The 18,300-nt window shown below is 36.8% G+C and overlaps 1 protein-coding gene across 10 annotated transcripts in view; it reads left to right on the top strand.

Annotated features, from left to right (window-relative positions):
• Window positions 1-4,645: 4,645 nt before the first annotated feature.
• RNF111 (ring finger protein 111) overlaps window positions 4,646-18,300 on the top strand; it is an 82,945-nt gene continuing 69,290 nt past the window's right edge. For 4 of the 10 annotated variants that reach the window (XM_043919497.1, XM_043919502.1, XM_043919506.1 and 1 more), the window contains exon 1: window positions 4,646-5,023. The gene's annotated coding sequence lies outside the window, so the exon portion shown is untranslated. Of the gene's footprint in view, window positions 5,024-5,092; window positions 5,362-18,300 lie in introns of those variants that run through there. The other 6 variants (XM_043919501.1, XM_043919504.1, XM_043919499.1 and 3 more) reach the window with 6 other exon arrangements.

Genomic DNA, 18,300 nt, shown 5'->3' on the forward strand with positions numbered 1-18,300 from the left:
TCTTCTTATTCAGTAAGTTCAATAAATATTTTAAGTGATATTTTTCTGCTAAAGCAAGAACATTATATATATATATATAGATCTTAGGGTTTTTCTGGACAGACATGGGTATATATAAATAACTATAATACTTCTAATAGAAATATATGCAAAGATTGAAGACAGTACCAAAGTTCTAATGATTATTAGGTCTGTTGTGGGAGTGGGGAGAGAGATATGGCAATTCTTCATGAGGAGGGCTTTGAGGAATGGGTAAGAGTTTGGTGAGCAGATGAAAGTGGGGGTGGGGTTGGGGAGAGGGTGAGAATATTTTGAAAGAATGGAGAGTAGGTGCAAAGGCAGGAAGATATCAGAACTATACTTTTTCTACAGAATGCAAGGAGTTTGAGAAGTCTGCTGAAGTCTAAGCGGGGACAAGGAGTAGGGTCATAGAACGAGGTGGTGTGATGTGACCCTGGAGAATCTGGATTTGGAAGAGCTTTATTTGCCAAGTTAAGGATTTTGGATTTTATCTTGAAGCTGATGGAGGGTTATTAAAGAATTTTAACTTAGTGTCTCAGTTTCTGCCACTCTGATAGTGGTTGAAGGTGGAGGCGATGCTGGCAAGAGTAGACCCATAGAAACCAGGAAACTATTGTGTGTAATTCAGATGAGAGATATTTCCCACCTCTATGTGAAAATTGCTCAGTCGTGTCCAACTCTTTGCAACCCCATTGACTGTATAGTTCATGGAATTCTCTAGGCCAGAGTACTGAAGTGGGTATAATCTGCCACTCTTCCCTTCAATACAACCCCTGGCACCTGTCCTTCCTGTCAGTCTCACCCCTTTTCTGCTCTGGGCTTCCTGCCTTTGATCTGTTGCCTCTATTGTCTGCCCTGTCATCATGTTATTGACTATTCTGAGTTATTTTAAATCTCTCTCTTCTAATTACTCTCCACTCAGCAACTTCCGAATCTGATGTCTTAGTAGATGGCCTTACCTCATGTTTTGCAGAGATATCAATTCCATTCTTTGAGCGAGCCCTCAACTTGTTCCCTGACGCTAACAAACTTAATTCATTTATACAATCACTTCTTCCTCCTCCCTACCTGTTTCAGTGAAAAGAATATCCCTTCTCTTATCCAAGGCTAATTCTCCCATCTGAGCTTTGAATTTCATTTCTTCTGCCTCCACTGAGCATTTGTTTGATTTCCATTCACCTTTCTCATTTCTCCTGTGCCTTCAATTACCAACATGATTCAAGTCTCCCCTTTTTAAATTCCATATTCTGCTAGATATCTATCTTTCTTTTTACATTTACTACAAATTTCATTAAAAAGTACTGATTCTTGTATAACTACCCCATTTAGTCCTTTCTAAACCAGGACTTCTAAGTTGGAATATTATTAGCATTTGGTTTAGATAATTCTTTGCTGTGAGAGGCTGTGCTGTGCATTTAGCAGCATTCCTTGTTTTAAACCACTAGATGTCAGTAACATCTACCTAGTTGTGATAACCAATATATACTATATATCAAATAATCCCTGGCGGTCAAAACCAACCCGTTGAAAACCTCTGTTCTAAAATGTAGAAGAGTTGCTGAAACTGCTCCTACTTACTGATCTCCATACTGTGAAACTAACAGACATTTCATATCCCTCACCATTCACTTCTTTATTGAAACTTTTTTCCTCATTGGTCCTGTTTGTTACATGTTGATCCCTTTTTTTCTGGCCCATGCATAGCCTTGTGGGAATCTTTTTCATTCTTCAGCTTTTAAAATAGCAGACTTTCCCAGGTATCTGTCTCATCTCACTTATACTCTGTGTGACCTCATTGGAACTATTCTTTTGACTATCACACTATAAGTTAATGAGTCCAAATCTCTGTTTTTAGCCTAGACCTCTCTCCTAAGCTTCACACATGTAACTTCAACAGCTTATTGGAATCTCCACTCTGGGTAAACTCAACTTGGCCAATATAAGAAGTAATAATTTTCTTTCTCTCAACCTCCTCCCTCATCCTAACCAGTTGAAAGTTCCAGACCCCCAAAGTTGGGTTTTTCAAGCCTGTGTCTCTTTCTTGAATGGTGCCACCACCGAACCATTCACCATAAATCTGGAAGTCTCTGAGATTCTCCTCCTTCACCTCCTATAACCATGTAGTTATTTATTCTTCTTATTTTTTGTTTCTGTCCCTTCCTGCTCATTTCTACTACCCTCACCCCTTTTTACCTGCAATTCCAACTGGTCTTTGCTCCTCTCCTCTTGCCCTTCTCCAGTCTATCCTCTACTTGCCTTATATAATGGTGTCTCTAAGAGTCAAATCTGATTATTTTTCCTCTGATTGATGTCCTTTAATAGCATCTCATAGTTTTAAATATAAAATAGTTAAAATTCCTTTTCCTAGCAAAACTCTTAATACATTTCTGTCTACTTTGCTTCCCTTATTTCCTGAGACTTTCCTTGCAGGATACATTCAGTAGATCTTAGTAGAGAATTTGTTTCATGATGTTTCAACTAGAGGATTCTGTAGCTTAGCATTGCTAATCTTTCTGTGGACAATGCCCTGTTTGCTTTATGTAACTGTCTTATTTATGTTGCAAAATTTAAATGTTACCTTCTCTTGGTTTGACTACAGTATTCTATGTGTTCTCAGAGCATGAGTATGCCATCCTATACCTTCCACATTATATTGTAAATAGTGGACTTGCTTTCTGGGTCTTCTTAAATAGTTCAAGTAAAACAGTGGTCATGTATCTGGTACTCACAATGCTCAGCACAATGTCTAGCACATAGTAAGTACTTGATAAATGTTTGTTAAACAAATGAATAGTACCAAATATATGAAAGACCTGAACTGGTACAGAGTACAGAGAGGAATGAGTGGATCTGCAACATTTGAAATGTTTCATTGGCAGAATTGGAAGTACTTACTGCTTGATTAGAGGTAGGGAGTGAGGAACAGAGAGTCATCAAAGATGACCATTATATTCCTCGTTAGATAACTTGGTCCTATTGAAAGAGACAGTGAAACCTGAGATGGATGAGATTTAAACACTATTTATGTACATTCATTAATTTATTTTGGACAAGATGCATTAGAAATGCCTGTGTACTAACCAGTAAACAGCCATATGGGTCTGGATCCCAGTTAGCACTGTGCAACAGAAGTATCACATGAGTTACTAATGTAGTTAAAAATTTTTAACCTGCTTTTGATCTTTAAAACTTGAGGTATAATTGACATTTTCTTTCTTTTCTCCCCTGCCTTCCTTTCTTTTTGGAAACAGATTTACAAAGCTCAAATCAATTAGACACCTGCTATTTTCATCACTGAAAAATTTTTTTTTTAATTTTTAAAAATCACTGAAGATGGTGACTGCAGCCATGAAATTAAAAGATGCTTGCTCTTTGGAAGAAAAGCTTTGAGCAACCTAGACAGCATATTTGAAAGCAGAGACATTACTTTGCCAACAAAGGTCCATCTAGTCAAAGCTATGGTTTTTCTAATACTCATGTATGGATGTGAGAGTTGGACCATAAAGAAAGCTGAGCGCGAAGAATTGATGCTTTTGAACTGTAGTGTTGGAGAAGACTCTTGAGAGTTCCTTGGACTGCATGGAGATCAAACCAGTCAATCCTAAAAGAAATCAGTCTTTGAATATTCATTGGAAGGACTGATGCTGAAGCTGAAACTGCAATACTTTGGCCACCTGATGTGAAGAACTGACTCATTGGAAAAGACCCTGATGCTGGGAAAGATTGAAGGCAGGAGGAGACGGGGATGACAGAGGATGAGATGGTTGGATGGCATCACCAACTTGATGGACATGAGTTTGAGCAAGCTCTGGGAGTTGGTAATGGGCAGGGAAGCCTGGCATGCTGCAGTCCATGGGGTCACAGGGTTGGACGTGACTGAGCAACTGAACTGAAGGGAAAGATTCTTGTTCCATTTAGGTTATTACAGAATATTGAGTAGAGTTCTCTATGCTATTCAGTAGGTTCTTGTTGGTTATCCATTTTACACATAGTGGTGTGTACAGGTGAACCCCCAAAGCCCCATCTATCCCTACTCCGAACCCCCTCCCCTAACCTATAAGTTCACTCACTGGAATTTGAAAGGAAGTTTTACTGATTCCAATGCCTACATCCGTTTTGCCTACAGCCTATTAATGCATGTAATGAAGCGTCTGTTGTCTCCTGATTTTTATAAAATAAGAAAACGTACACGATTGTACAGTTAGTTCCCAGGATATCTATTACCATTTTTTATCTGATTCTGAAAGCAAATTCACCTCAACGGTGATGAACTCATTGGTAAGGATGATTTGAGTACTATTTGCCGTGAAAGACTTAACCATGACGTTTTTGTTCGTTACCTTAAGTATAGTTAATAATTCTGCGGTTGTAACTTTCGGTTATGAAAAAAATCAACCAAGATGTAGTCAGTATTTTGAACGCATTTCACAAATGAACATAAAATGAGCTTTATGACATCGCTAGGTTTCGGCTACAAACTGATGAGGCGAGTACAAAGGGGGAGGGCCAGGGAAGAGGGGGCCGGACGGTGAGAAACGGGCATCTGAGCAAGCGCAGAAACAAACATGTTAATGGAGGCTTGAAGGCTACTGCGCTCTCACTTTGCGAACTGTCGTAAAGCCTTGAGTGTCGTGCTTCCTCGGTAGAGGAGGGATTGGTTAGGCGGCGGCGACTGGAGAGCAGCAGCAGTGGCGGCGACGGTGGCGAGGTGTTCGGTCTGCGCAGCATAGAAACGCCCGCAGTTTCGGGGAACGAGTTCCCGTGGGACCAAATTAGGCATTCTGAACCCAAGCCGGGTCAGCTGGGCCGAACCAGGCGCTGCCGCTGGTACAGTTTTGGTGGCGGTGACAGACGCTGCTCTTGACCGTAGGGGCCTCTTAGGCCAACATCTGAGGCGCAGATCACTGGCTCTCGACGCATCCTCTTCCCCGCTTACATCTCCTGTCTTCCTTCCTGGGCCAGTGATTCCCAGAGCCTGGGGAGAGGGTGGCTAATGATTCAGGTGAGGGGGGCCAGGGGGGAGGGGATCGATTGGAGGCCGCGCGTGCGCGCAACGGGGGAGGGGCCGGGCTGGAGGGGAGAAAGAGGAAGGGCTGCGGCCGCGGAAGGCTGGGGTCGGCGACCGGCCGGTTACTGCTGGCTCCGTTGTGGCTTAGGGTCTGGGTTTCCGCGGAAGATTTGATTGTGTTTGACAGAGCGTTCGTCTCCAGACACACCCACCCTCCTCAGTAAAGGACGGTGGGTGAGGGGATATCTTTCCCTTTTTTGACTCTCTAGAGTCTTAGGACGGGGGCTGAGGACTGAGGCGTGGGAGTGCGATTTGACAATGGAGTGATGAAGGTAACCCGCACCCGGGGTGTTGGAGGGCGCTAAGTCAGCCCTGACGGTTAGGGAGTTGCCTTCTTCTGTGATCAAGGAAACGTAGACCGCGGAACAGCAGAAATACAGACGCGTCAGATTTTGTAAAGTGTTGGTTGGCTGGTCATTATAAAAGAAGCTTGATATTTTTATTTTTATTTATTATTATTTTTTTTTACAGAATTTATCAGAGCCGGTAGCAATGTTGTTGTGGAAATATTTGTTCTGTGCTGCAGAAATGAGGTTTGTCACATAGTTCTTAAATAGGTTAGAGTAGATCTTTACAGATAAGTTCTTAACTCAGGTCTAAGTTTTAACATTTAAAAAAATACCAGGAAGTATAGGGTGTTCGTTTAATTTGTTCGTGTTTGTACTGTGGGGTGACTCCATTGTATTGCATGCTTTCCTGTTTCTTGATTTATGTGCAGGATGAATTTAGAACTCTCTGGGGTGATAAGATGCCAGCTGACATAGATTTCATTTTATAGTTCATAACGCTTTTTGAACCTGACTTAATCCAAACTTTATTTCATTTGGTGTTTTATGTTTAATTTTCTTGTTTTAGGGATCTCTTCAACCAAAAAGCACAGACTGGGGAAAAGATAAACTAAGGTTCCATTTCCTTTCGCATTTCTGTTTTTTTTTGTCATTGCTTTCAAATGTTAGTATGTGATTTGGATATTACATAGACGTTTTGAAATGAGGGTTTCACTAGAGTGAAAGTCTACATTTTGATACTTTGTTACTGTATGTTTTTGGTAAAAATTTTCATGTCAAATATAAACAATGTTATTTTTCATATTAAACAGTAACATTTAGTTGTGTTTATGAGACAGAACAAGCAGAATGAGAAAGAAACCCTTTTACTCTGAAAAGAATCTTAATTATTTTTTAATGCCTTGCTTTGTTTTACTCGTGTCCATCTCTTATCATTTAACCTTGGACAAATGACATCTCTCCTGTGCATTTGTTTGCCTCTACAGTTCATACTAGTATTCTAAGAACTGGCAAGGGTATTTATGAATAGGTCTGAATAATATTGTAGGGAAACTAGGAAGGGTAGAGTCTCTTCTTGTTTATCAAGGTTGCTGTATCTTATGTGTATGGATATTTCTGTCACTTTCCCCCTTATGTTTGGTGTTTTTTGGTCACTTGCATGTTAGTTCTTCACTGGAGTTGGTTTTTGAAGAAAGATGTAGTAAGAAATAATTTTGTTTTGAATGCACCGTAGTGGAGGTTTCATCTTCACAGATTTCACATCAGTACTCAATTTCTGCAAATAGTTGAAAAATAACTATACTGATCTTTAATATGAGATCAACAATTTACTTGTTTAAAATGAAGGAGTAATCAGCAGATATTTCTAAATAGTTATTTTCACTTTAAAATGTAAACTGGAATAAAAACCTCATTGAATCAAACCAGTTAGTTTTTTTCAGATGTTTATTGTATTATTTTGTCAAAAAGGGGTTTCTGTAACATGCTTTACTTAGAGTATAATTAGGTGTGTCCTTGTTTTGACTTTTCCTCTAGTGGCTAGGATTTCAATAGGAAAAAAAGAAGTGACATTACTAAAAATGATGGTAAAGAATATTATAACTTGATATTAGCATTCTATGAGTGACATTATCTTATGAAAGAGTATAGGGTTGGAGACAGGAGATGTGGATTTTAGATGTAGCTTTGCTTTCTGTTCATTAGGTCTGTGACTTTGTTGATGACCACCATGGGCTTCAGATCTCTCTCAGCTGAAAAATGAGAAGTGTGGGGCAGATAACTCTAGTTTTCTCCAGGTCTCAAATTTAATGGTTTGCATTTTTAGTTAGGTGTTTTTGGGTATTAATTATATTCATCATGACCCATTCCCCAGAAAGAAATGCTATCTGAAAATGTAAAATTCTCCCATGGTGTATGTATATTAGAGACTGGGTTGGGGGGAGAGAGAAGGAAAAAAGCGAGTGAGCCATAGTCTAGATAATACTTCTGTCCCATTGTAGATATTACTCCTAATTTAATGGCTCTCATATGATACTAAAAAAAAAAATGGAACTTTATTTTACTCCTGGTAATGTGCTTTAAATCATTCTGAATAAATTTTCTTTCAGAAACCTGTAATCATTGTTCAGTAAAAGTCCAGAAATGCTTTTGAATGCCTTATACTTCTATTCTTTCTTTGCTGTATCCCATAGTGTCTTGGTAACAGCTGGCCTGAGTTTCTGCAGGTACTCAATTTACATCATGATGTGAGCAGTGAGCTACAAATGTTTAAAAACAAATACTAAACTGAACTTTTACTGCATTGCTATTTAATCATTCAGTAAGTATTATTGATTGTCTCATGTTATTGACATTATTCTTGGCCTTCAGTGAAGAAGGCACTCTGCCTTCTTGAAGTGGACGTTTTATTAGAGGAAATAATAAACAGAGCAGCTTTATGTGGTGCTAAGTGCCATGAAGAAGACAGGGGCATATAATGGAGAATGAATGAAAGTGGGACTCTACTGTGCATTGAGAGGTTAGAAAGGGCCTCTTTTTTTAGAGGTAATATTTGATTTGCAATCAGTGATTGGAAAGAATCAGGTATAGTGGCAATCTGGAGGAAGATAGCTGCAGAGGGAATAGTAAATACATTAGATTGGGTTTGATTCTAGAGAATCTACAAGTGTGAATTAATTAATTGGTTTGTCTAATAGATTTTTTCATAATTACTAGTAGTAGTAAAAAGGTTAAAAATATTTATGTAAAAAAAAGAATTTATGTATAGTGACCAAATGTAATGTGTTGACATTATTTAAGTCCTGACTCAAACCAATTGTAGAAAGTAATTTTTGAAGCACTTAGGAGGAAATTTGAAGGTAGATAGCTATTAGATGACATCAAAGGATTATTGTTAGTTTTTGTGAAGAATACTAATGGCATTATGTTTATATAAGAAAATGCTCATTTTTAGAGATGAAAACTGAAAAATGTGGAAGAGAAATAAGATGTCTGGTATTTGTTTAAAAGTTATTTCAGAACCAAAAAAGATGCGAGAGATGAGTGTAGATGAAGCAATTGTGAAATAGCCTGATAATTGTGTTGGAGAGGTAGGTATATGCATAGTAATAATATTCTCTGCTTTTGTGGGGTTTGAAAATTTTCATATTTTTAAATGCATTAGAAATAATTGATACCCTATTTAGATGTCTTCTCCTTTTCTTTCTCTTCCTCTCAATTTTGATAAAATGTAGACTTTTGTTCCTCTTTCTAAACATTCATCATTTATTCAGCAAATATGTCTGCTCTATTTCAGGCCCTGTGTCAGTGCTTGAGTTAAAACAAAGAGCAGGACCTTAAGGCCTGCCTGCAAAGGAGCTTATGGTTTGCTGGATGAATGGAGAATCCCTCAGTGTGGTCTGTGTTGACATGAAGTCATAGATTTCTGTGTTTTCCTGAGTGTATATGGGATCAGCATCTTAGTGTTTATGTGGTTACTTAAAAAACATTTTTCTTGAGACTTCCCTGGCAGTTTAGTGGTTAAGACTCCACACTCCCAATTTGAGGGTGGGAGTTGGTGGAACAAGTTCGATCCCTGGCGGGGGAACTAAGATCCCACATGCTATACAGAACTGCCTCCCCTCCCCCTCAACCCCCCAAAATTTGTTCAGTTTTGTTTTTCTAGAGAATTGAGAGTTTAGGAAGTTCTATATGCAGCATTGTGCCAGTCTGAGTCACTGTTGCATTCATTTCCCTTATTCATATGTGTTATAGGGCATCAGAATAAGTAATTTTTTAAACCACCTTTTGACATCCAATTTGCCTTTATTTAATTTTTTTTAATTTTGAAATAATTTCACACTTAAAAGATTAAAAAAATGGTACTGAGAACTCTTCAGTATCCTTTAGTCAGATTTACCATTTTAAAAATTTTGTCTCATTTGCTTTAGTGCTCTTTTCTGAATCATTTGAAAATTGCATGTATTATAACCATGTCTCTAAATATTCTTTGTGTATTGTATTCTTTTGCATTATCACAATACAGTTAATGAGATTCAGGTAATCTAACACTGATAGTACTATATCATTATCTAATCTCTAGCCTCTATTACAGTTTTGTCCCTTTGTTCCAGTAATAACATTTGTACCTTTGCACCATTGGCTGAGACAGTAAAGAATCCGCCTGCGATGCAGGAGACCTAGGTTCCATCCCTGGGTTGGGAAGATCCCCTGGAGAAGGGAATGGCTAACCACTGCAGTATTCTAGCCTGGAGAATTCCATGGATGGAGGAGCCTGGCAGGCTAGTCTATGGGGTTGCAAAGAGTCAGACATGACTGAGTGGCTTTCACACACACACAGCATTTCCCCCATAGGATTTGCGTCAGGATTGCCAGTTGCATTTAGTTGTCATATCGCTTCAGTCTCCTTTCGTCCGGAACAGTGTCTTAGGCTTTCTCTTTCATTGTGTTAACATTTTTGAAGAATACAGGCTTATATATGTCATAGAATATTTCTCAGGTTGGATTTGTGGATGTTTCCCCATAATTAGTTTTGGGCTATGCCTCCCCAACTGGGGATTTTGTATCCTTTCTGGGGTATGATACTGAAGTACATGCCGTTGGCCTGCCCCTCAGTGGTGATGTTAGTTTTTTAGTTTCTGATCATGGTGTTGTCTGGTTTCTTCACAAGGATGTATAGTTATTATTTTTCTTCTTCACCTAATAAGCAATCTGTGGGTATAACTTTGAGATAGTGCAGATATCCTGCTACTAATCAGATCTGTATCTTCATCAAAGTTCCCTCCTATATTAACATCCATTGATGCTTCTTGCCTGTACTGATGTTTACACTGATGGTTGCAGAATGATTATTTTCTGACTCTTCTTTTATGTCAGTAGGCATTGTTTTAAGAAAGAAAAATCCGTTTATCTCATTGATATGGACTTATGTACTTCCTGTCTTACTCAATGGTTTATACTCTGTTACTGCCTTTATTTATTTTGTTGCTCAGATTGTCTTGGATTTGTCCTGTGGGAGCCTTTCTTTGGCTTCTGTGTCTTTTTTGATATACTCATAAATTTTTTTGGAGTATATTCTCTTTTTGCACAGCAAAATATTCCAAGTTTAACTTACATCTTTTCTATCTCAGTCCTTTCTCCAAGGTCCATATAGTGGGGAATGCAGTTTGCTTTTGAGTTACTTATTTGTATGTAGAAATAATTGCTTCTTTTCTGATCAGGACATCTTATGAGACACTATATTTAAGATTGACTTTGATAGTGGGTTTATGAAGTAATTACATAAGATTAGCAATTATATTTACCTTAAAGCAATTCTTTTATTTTCTTTTTCAAATAAATAAGTTCTGATTTGATCTTAATTGTGATAAAATGAAATAGAAGAAAAAAATGAAAGATTATTTTATGTTATTTGTGTGTGTGTGTGGATGTGGATATGTTGGGGGGGAGAGTTTAACCACTTAACTGTTAAAAATGACACAAGATTTACATACTTAACTGATTTTAACTGAGTTAGACATTCTGGTCTAAGGAAATTATTGCTTTTGAACTAAGCTTTTAATTTTTTTAAACTAGCTTTTTAAATGAATATTTTTGTTATAATATACAGTAATATTTTATGTAAGAGTGAAAACTCACAGGCACATTATTCCAGGCATTTGCCGTTATCTTGATGTATTTCACAGAGAATGTATTCCATTCTCTCACCTGTGCGTAGGTATTTGCTTTATTTGTCTTTTTAGCTTGTAAGTATTTTTCCATGCAATATTTTGAATGATTTTTTATTTTTGAGCCAATTAAAATGTACATGGTTTAAAAGTTCCGAATAGCTTATAGTGAAAAAACAGCAGTCTCCTCTGCCACTTCTCCCAGTCTCCTAGTTCTGCTTCCTAAATCGGAATATTTTCAGCTCTTAAAAAATTTTATTTGTCTATATTGACCTTTATATTTAAATAATATGCTTGTATATATACTTAGCCACTGTAAGATGTCAGTTTACATTTAAAGAAAATAATTGTCTAATTTTTTAAGATAAAATACATACAAGGAATACCAAATTCACATGGTACAAAGGGTATACAGGGAAAGATGTCTCCTTGCCATCCCTGTCTTCCTACCATGGAGTTCTTTCCCCTGGAGATTTAGTTCCTCTTCTTATTTTATATATATTTCCAGAGCATCAGTTCTCAAAATGTGATCTGTGGAGTCTTGAGAGGATCATCAAATGTTTCAAATTACCTGTTGGTTTGAAACTATTTCATAATAATGCTAACGTATTCTTTGCTGCTTTACTGTGTTGACATTTGAATTAGTGGTCCAAGCACAGTGATACATAAATCTGCTGGCCCTGCAGTGCATATCAAGACAGTGGCAAAAATTGTACCAGTAGTCATATTCTTCATCACTTTACATTTTTGGTTGGGGGCGGGGAGCTGATTTCATTTAAGAATATCCTCCATGAAGCAGTAGAGCTTGTTAATTTCATTAATCCTGATGCTTGAGTAGTTTTTTTTAATATTTGTTGTGACAAAATGAGAAGAATGTTATAAGACACTACTGCTCCATACCAAACTATGATGTTTGTCTTGAAGAAAAATATTTGTGTGATTGAGGTGTGAGCCAAACTAGCTAGCTGGTTGCTTTTTTCATGGAACACTATTTTTACTTAAAGAGTGACAAACTATGGTTATTTAAACATGGATATTTGTACCTATTTTCTCAAAAATAAGTGAAATGAGCCTCTCACTTGGACCAGCAAAATTTATTGCCATATAAAATTAAGGCTTTCAAGCAGAAATTAGAATTTTGGAAAACATATCTGCCAGTATGATCTTCACAACTTCTTAAGACCTTGCTGATGAAATTGATGATATTAACATGTGATTTTTTTTTTCTTTGCTATCTTACAGTGAAGTGTTTGGAAGATGTGCATAACTCAGTGGACCGTCTTTTTTCAAAAGGTCCATGCATGATATTACAAAATCATGTTGTGGATGTAAGACCTTCTTAAGTGAAAGATAGAGCAATAGATTTTAAGTGAAATGGTCTGCAAAGTTTCATTGATATGGTTTCAGAGTCCCCTTTGCAACTTATCTTTACAGAATTATACTTTTTTTTTTTTTTTTTTAGAATTATACTTTTTAAGTTTTGGCTTAATATCAAAGAAGGATAATATCCACACTTACGTGAAAATACTATTAAAAATATTCTTCCTTGTGACTTTCTTAGTTGTCCAGTGGTTAAGAATCTGCCTGTCAGTGCAGGGGACGGGGATTTGGTCCCTGGCCCGGGGATATTCCACATGCCTTGGGGCAGGTAAGCCAGCAGTGCAACTACTGAAGCCTGCATGCCCTAGAGCCTGTACTCTGCAATAGGAGAAGCCACCGCAGTGAGAATCCTGTGCACTGCCGCTAGAGAAAGCGTGCACACAGCAATGAAGACACAGAGCAACCAAAAGTAAATACATAGTAAAATTTAAAAAAATTCTTCTTTTTTCAGCTACATATTTGTGTGAAAATGGATTTTCATTTTAGATTGAATACAGAAGCAGATATAAGAATCCAGGTTTCTCTGTTGAAGAGATTTACAAAAATGAGCAGCAGTGCCATGCAGTTTTTTCGGAAAGTATATTCATAAGTGTTACTTATTAGCATGGAGTGGGTTTATTATTGCTGTTTTTAGAATTAAAATTTTAAAACATTTGCCAACTTTCTTTTATAATATTATACTGGTACATACAACCCACATAATAAAAGCTCTTTAGGTTCCTCAATTATTGAGTGTAAAGGGGTTCACAAGTCAAAAAGTTTGAAAACTGCTGCTACAACTGGTTAACACGGAGGATTAAGCAGTTTTTTTAACCTTTAAAAAAAAATTATTTGTCTACATTGGGTCTTAATTGTGGCATGTAGGAGCTTTGTTGCATCAGCTTTCGTTGCGGTGTGTGGACTGTCTAGTTTTGGCTAGCAGGCTTAGTAGTTGTGTTGTGGCTTAGTTGCCTCAAGGCATGTGGGATCTTAGTTTCCCAACCGGTAGTCAAATCCACATCACCTGCATTGCAGGGTGAACTCTCAACCACTGGACCACCAGGGAAGTCCCAGGATTAAGCGGTTTTAAGCCTTACCTTTGACTGCTTATGGAAAAGGAGTTCACACTTCTTTCTTTACTCTTTCGCCTAATATAGTTGAATCACAATTTTAGATTATTTTGCTTTATTGTTTTTATTTTTTTAAGAACATACTTCATATTCCCTCTTTTATTGTATAAGTATCAGTTTAACCTTTTACCATAAGAATATAATGGTTTAAGAGGACAAAGGTGGACTTCCCTGGTGACTCAATGGTAAAGAATCCACCTGCCAATGTAGGGGATGTGGGTTCAATTCCTGGGTCAGTGAAATCCCCTGGAGAAGGAAATGGCAACCCACTCTAGTACTCTTGGCTAGGAAGTCTCATGGACAGAGGAGCCTGATGGGTTGCCGCCTGTGAGGTTGCAGAGAGTCAGACATGACTTAGCGACTGAACAACAGGGCAAAGATAGCAAGGGTTTATGTCCTTTGATTTTAGGAAATATTAGCTTTAATAACTTCTTAGTACTTTTTTCCTCTATTCTGTTTTTATAATTGCTGTCAAATCAGATAATTGCGTTTTGTTGCTGTTCCATACTTGCTGTTAGTTTTGGGTGTGTGTGTGTGTGTGTGTATTAAAAAATACTTTTACTGACAGTTTAGTGGGGATTGCATGGAAATTTGAGATACAGATATGTGTATAATTTACTAGGTTTAAATATAATGTGAACTTTTGCTTTGGTAAATAATAGTAGTATTGCTAGGAGCAAGTTATATTGTTGGTATGGAAATGGGCTTTTTTCTTAATTCTATTGGTTAAATCATATCTAAATATGTGAATAAATCTTTTAAAAAATAATTGCAGTAAATATGTTCACAAAACCTTTTTCTACTTTTAACATCTGTGTTCTTTAATACAAAGTAGTCTTATTAAAATCATGTGATAAAAAATTTTAATGACAGAATTTCTGCATATTGTGATTCATTATCAAGGATTTAATTATAATTTCTCTGAAATCACGTTTCTTTAAAGACCTATATATAGTAACAGATAAAAGTGGTCATTTTATTTTCATAACCATCTTCCTGCCTGCCATTCCTCTATTTGCCATTATCCTTATTCTCCACTTGAGGAAATCTTATTTTTGCATGTGTGCTCAGTCATGTCTGACTCTTTGCAACCCCATGGACTGTAGCCCGCTAGGCTGCTCTGTCCTTGGGATTTTCCAGGCAAGAATACTAGAGTGGGTTGCCATTTCCTTTTAAGGACCAGCTCTTAAGCGTCTGTGGTTTCTCCTCCAGAATCTGTAGCCTTCCCTTTTGTTCTTCTGTAATATTTTGTGCTTTTCTTATCTTTATTTAACAGTTACTTCATTTTATTAAAACTTAAGCATTCCCTCACTATGGAGGCTGAGTTCTGAAAATCTTCCTTATAAAGAGAAGAAATTGTGGTTGAGTAACATAATGATTATACATAAAAATAAGGTCTCAGAACTGAAGTATTGAGTGAACATGTAAAAGCCCTCATAACTATACATTTAGTTTTTAAAAAGAGAGACCAAATCCAGCAATTTTTGTAGGAATTAAGATCCAAGTGTTTGTGTCAGACCTGTTTAGGCAAGTCATTTGACTTCCGTAGTTCTCAGTTCCCTGGAGATAATAGTTTTTAGTGAGGATAAAGTGAAATAAAAACATGGCACATAGTTTGTTTTAGGCTTTATCTGATCTGGCCCTTGACCACTTCTGATCCCCTTGTATGTCATCCTCTCCCTTTGTTCCCACTCCTGTTCTTTGTACATGTTAAGTCTGTTCCTGCCACATGACATTTCCTTACTATTCCCCCTGCTAGGAGTGCTCTTCCTCCAGAACTGTGTAGCTTGGCTGACTGGTGGATGGTTCCTTCTCATGATTGTGTCTTTTAGCTTCTTGTCTAAGACACTGTTGATGGTTAACCTTTACTATTTGTTTTGTTTCCTTAAGAGCACATATTTCTAAAATTATCTTGATTATTTGTCTCCTTGTGTCTTGTTTGTCCTCATTTGCATGCAGTTTCCTTGAGAAACTTTCTGTATCCCATTCCCTGCTGATCCCTGTGCGTAGAACTTGTAATGGGCTCTCAATAAATATTTATTGACTGACCACAGTACTTAAGTAAATGGTATCTAATATACAATCAGTGATATTGTATCTCTTAACATGTTAATAAACTGTTCTAAATTTAATTTCTTTTACTTGAGTGTTGTTTCCAGATCCTGATCTGCTTCCAGGTGTTTGGAATTGAAAAAGTTTGGGTAGCCTAATCTGTTACTATCCTGCTAGAACTGAATTGATCTTCCTAAAACCTTCTTCCTAGACTTGTATTTACCCATTTTATTCCTGTGTAAGTGAATATTTTTCCTCATGGTAGCAGTTATAAGGCCTGGACTTGTTTTTCAGTCATCTGCCTTTATCTTGGAACAAATTTCAATTTAAAAGATTTTTGTTCTTTTGTCTTCTGTCATCTTTATTGATCCCTAGTTGCCTCTTTGTCAGTTGCCACTGTCTTCCCTAACAGGAAGAAGTCACAGTTTATGTACACTAAAACTAAAATCCTGAAGATTGCCTCAAAAGTATATGCGTAAATGTAGGTTAGACTTAACATGTATGGGAATCCATATTGGGGTTAGGATTTCTGTATTTATGTAGAACATGAAATTCTTGGAACAGGGTAGTGTTTTAACTATCTTTTAAATTATCACCTTGAGCAGATACTGGTAGCAAAAAAAATTCAGAAGGTTTTTTTGAGTAAAGTGGCTGACAGCATACTGGATAGTAACTTCTTGGTTTCTCCAAACCAGTACCCTCAGATTGTTTAATAGCTTGCCAGTTTTGCTTTTTGCCACAAAAGATTTTCACTTGCTATCTGAATGCATAGATTCAAGGAAGACAAAAATGTCATTTTGTCCAAATAACCTTGGAAATCCCTAAAGTTGCCCATAAAATGTAAAATATAGATACACAGTCTCTAAAAGCCCCAAAAGGATATTTTTCCTCCAGTATTGGCACAAGTTGTGTTTCATTGTTAAACACCAGATGAAGTAGTAGACAGTAGTAGGCTGTGTTTGTGGTCCACGTTCTAGGAAAAATAAATGGCTCTAAATATTAGAATCTGACAAGATGCTCATGTCATGAGCGGTGCATGGGAAGTGAGACCAACTAGAGAGTAGTAAAATATTACGTTTTTGTGTTCATTTTGGGTATTTACTCAGCAGAATAGCAGGCATGATCTACATGGTCTAAATTATTTTTTTTTCTTCATGAGGTTCAGTTTATATGAGTGTACACTCTATCCAGAGGTGTTCCCCAGTCCAGTTTTCAGTATATCTTTACTTTCATTTGTAAAATGTCAGTTTTTCTCTTATGACTCTTTTTCTCATTCTTTGGAACATCACATTCTTTAATAAATATTCTCCAGGTTACATATTTTGACCTAGATCACATCGATAAAGCAGAAACAACTTTTATCAAATTATACATCTTGGAATTCACTCAGGGAGAAATTGTACCCTTGTATACTGTTGCTCAGAATGTTAGATCTTACATTCTCAAGGTAGCTGACATCTTTTCTAATCTAGTTTTCTGTTTTATTTTGTTATTCCAGTCCTTGTTTTTGGGCTTTAACAACTCAGGGTTTTAGTCTTATCAACAAGAGGAATTTGAGGTTCTCTCAAATAAGACTGACTTTTGAGGTGGGTGTACGTACAGAATTGAAGCCCTGCAAAAGAAAAAATTCACGGCAGGGGAAGATTGTGGGCTTTTTCTGCCAGGATGATTGCTTAACATTTACAACAAAACTTTGAGGTAAATATTTCCATTATTCAGGTGAGGAAATTTAGGCACAGAATGGTTAGTAATTTGATGAAGGCTCATAGCAATGATGGGGTTGAAGGGATTTAAGTTCATTAGGTTTTGAGTCAACCTAAGGAAGGAATTCCAGAATTCATTCTGTATTGCCTTTCAGGAAAACATTAAGTTGTATTTTTTCTCCACTGGGCATGGCTATTGTCAAAAGAGAAAGAAAGATGGTGTGATTATGAGGGACTTAATTTTTACGTGCTTTTTCTGTGTATTTCAGATTTTTTTTATAGTGAACACATTTAAAAAATCAATTTAATTGAAGTATAATTTTATAAAAAGTATAAGGTACATATTTTACTGTACAGTTCAGTGAGTTTTGGCAAATACATATATCCATGTAACCAACACCCCAGTCAGGACATAAAACATTCCATTACCCCAGAAAGTTCTTTCTTGTTCCTTTGCCGTAAGTCATCCCTAGCTCCTGTCCCAGGCAACCACTGATCTGATTTTTGACATTATAGATTAGTTTTGTTTGCTCTAGAATCTCATATACATACGAATTATATAATGTTACTGTTTTGTGTCTGGCTTCTTTTGCTCATCAAATGTTTTCTTGCTAGCATTTTACTGTGGAAAATTTCAAGCATATTAAAGTTGAAAGAATTGTACAGCAAACGCCCATTTCCCTATTACCTAGATTCTACAGTTACCAATTTGCTTTTTTGTTTTATCACATATCCTTCCATCTATCCATTCCTGTAATCTTTCACCAGTCAAGTCAGTTGCTGTTTGTGGTGGTTTTTTTGGCTTTGTATTTTAAATTAAGTTGCAAACAGTGCATTTTACCCCTAAACAAATTCAGCTTCCATGTCATTAACTAGAGTTGAATATTTATATATAGTTCTTTGTTTTTGAAGTAAAATTTACATATAGTTAAATGCACAAATATTAAGTGTACCATTTAAGTCTTATCAAATTATACATTTGTGTAATCAAAATCTTATGAAGAGATAGAACAT

Source organism: Cervus elaphus, chromosome 12, assembly GCF_910594005.1.
Source record: "Cervus elaphus chromosome 12, mCerEla1.1, whole genome shotgun sequence".
Lineage (NCBI taxonomy): Eukaryota > Metazoa > Chordata > Mammalia > Artiodactyla > Cervidae > Cervus > Cervus elaphus.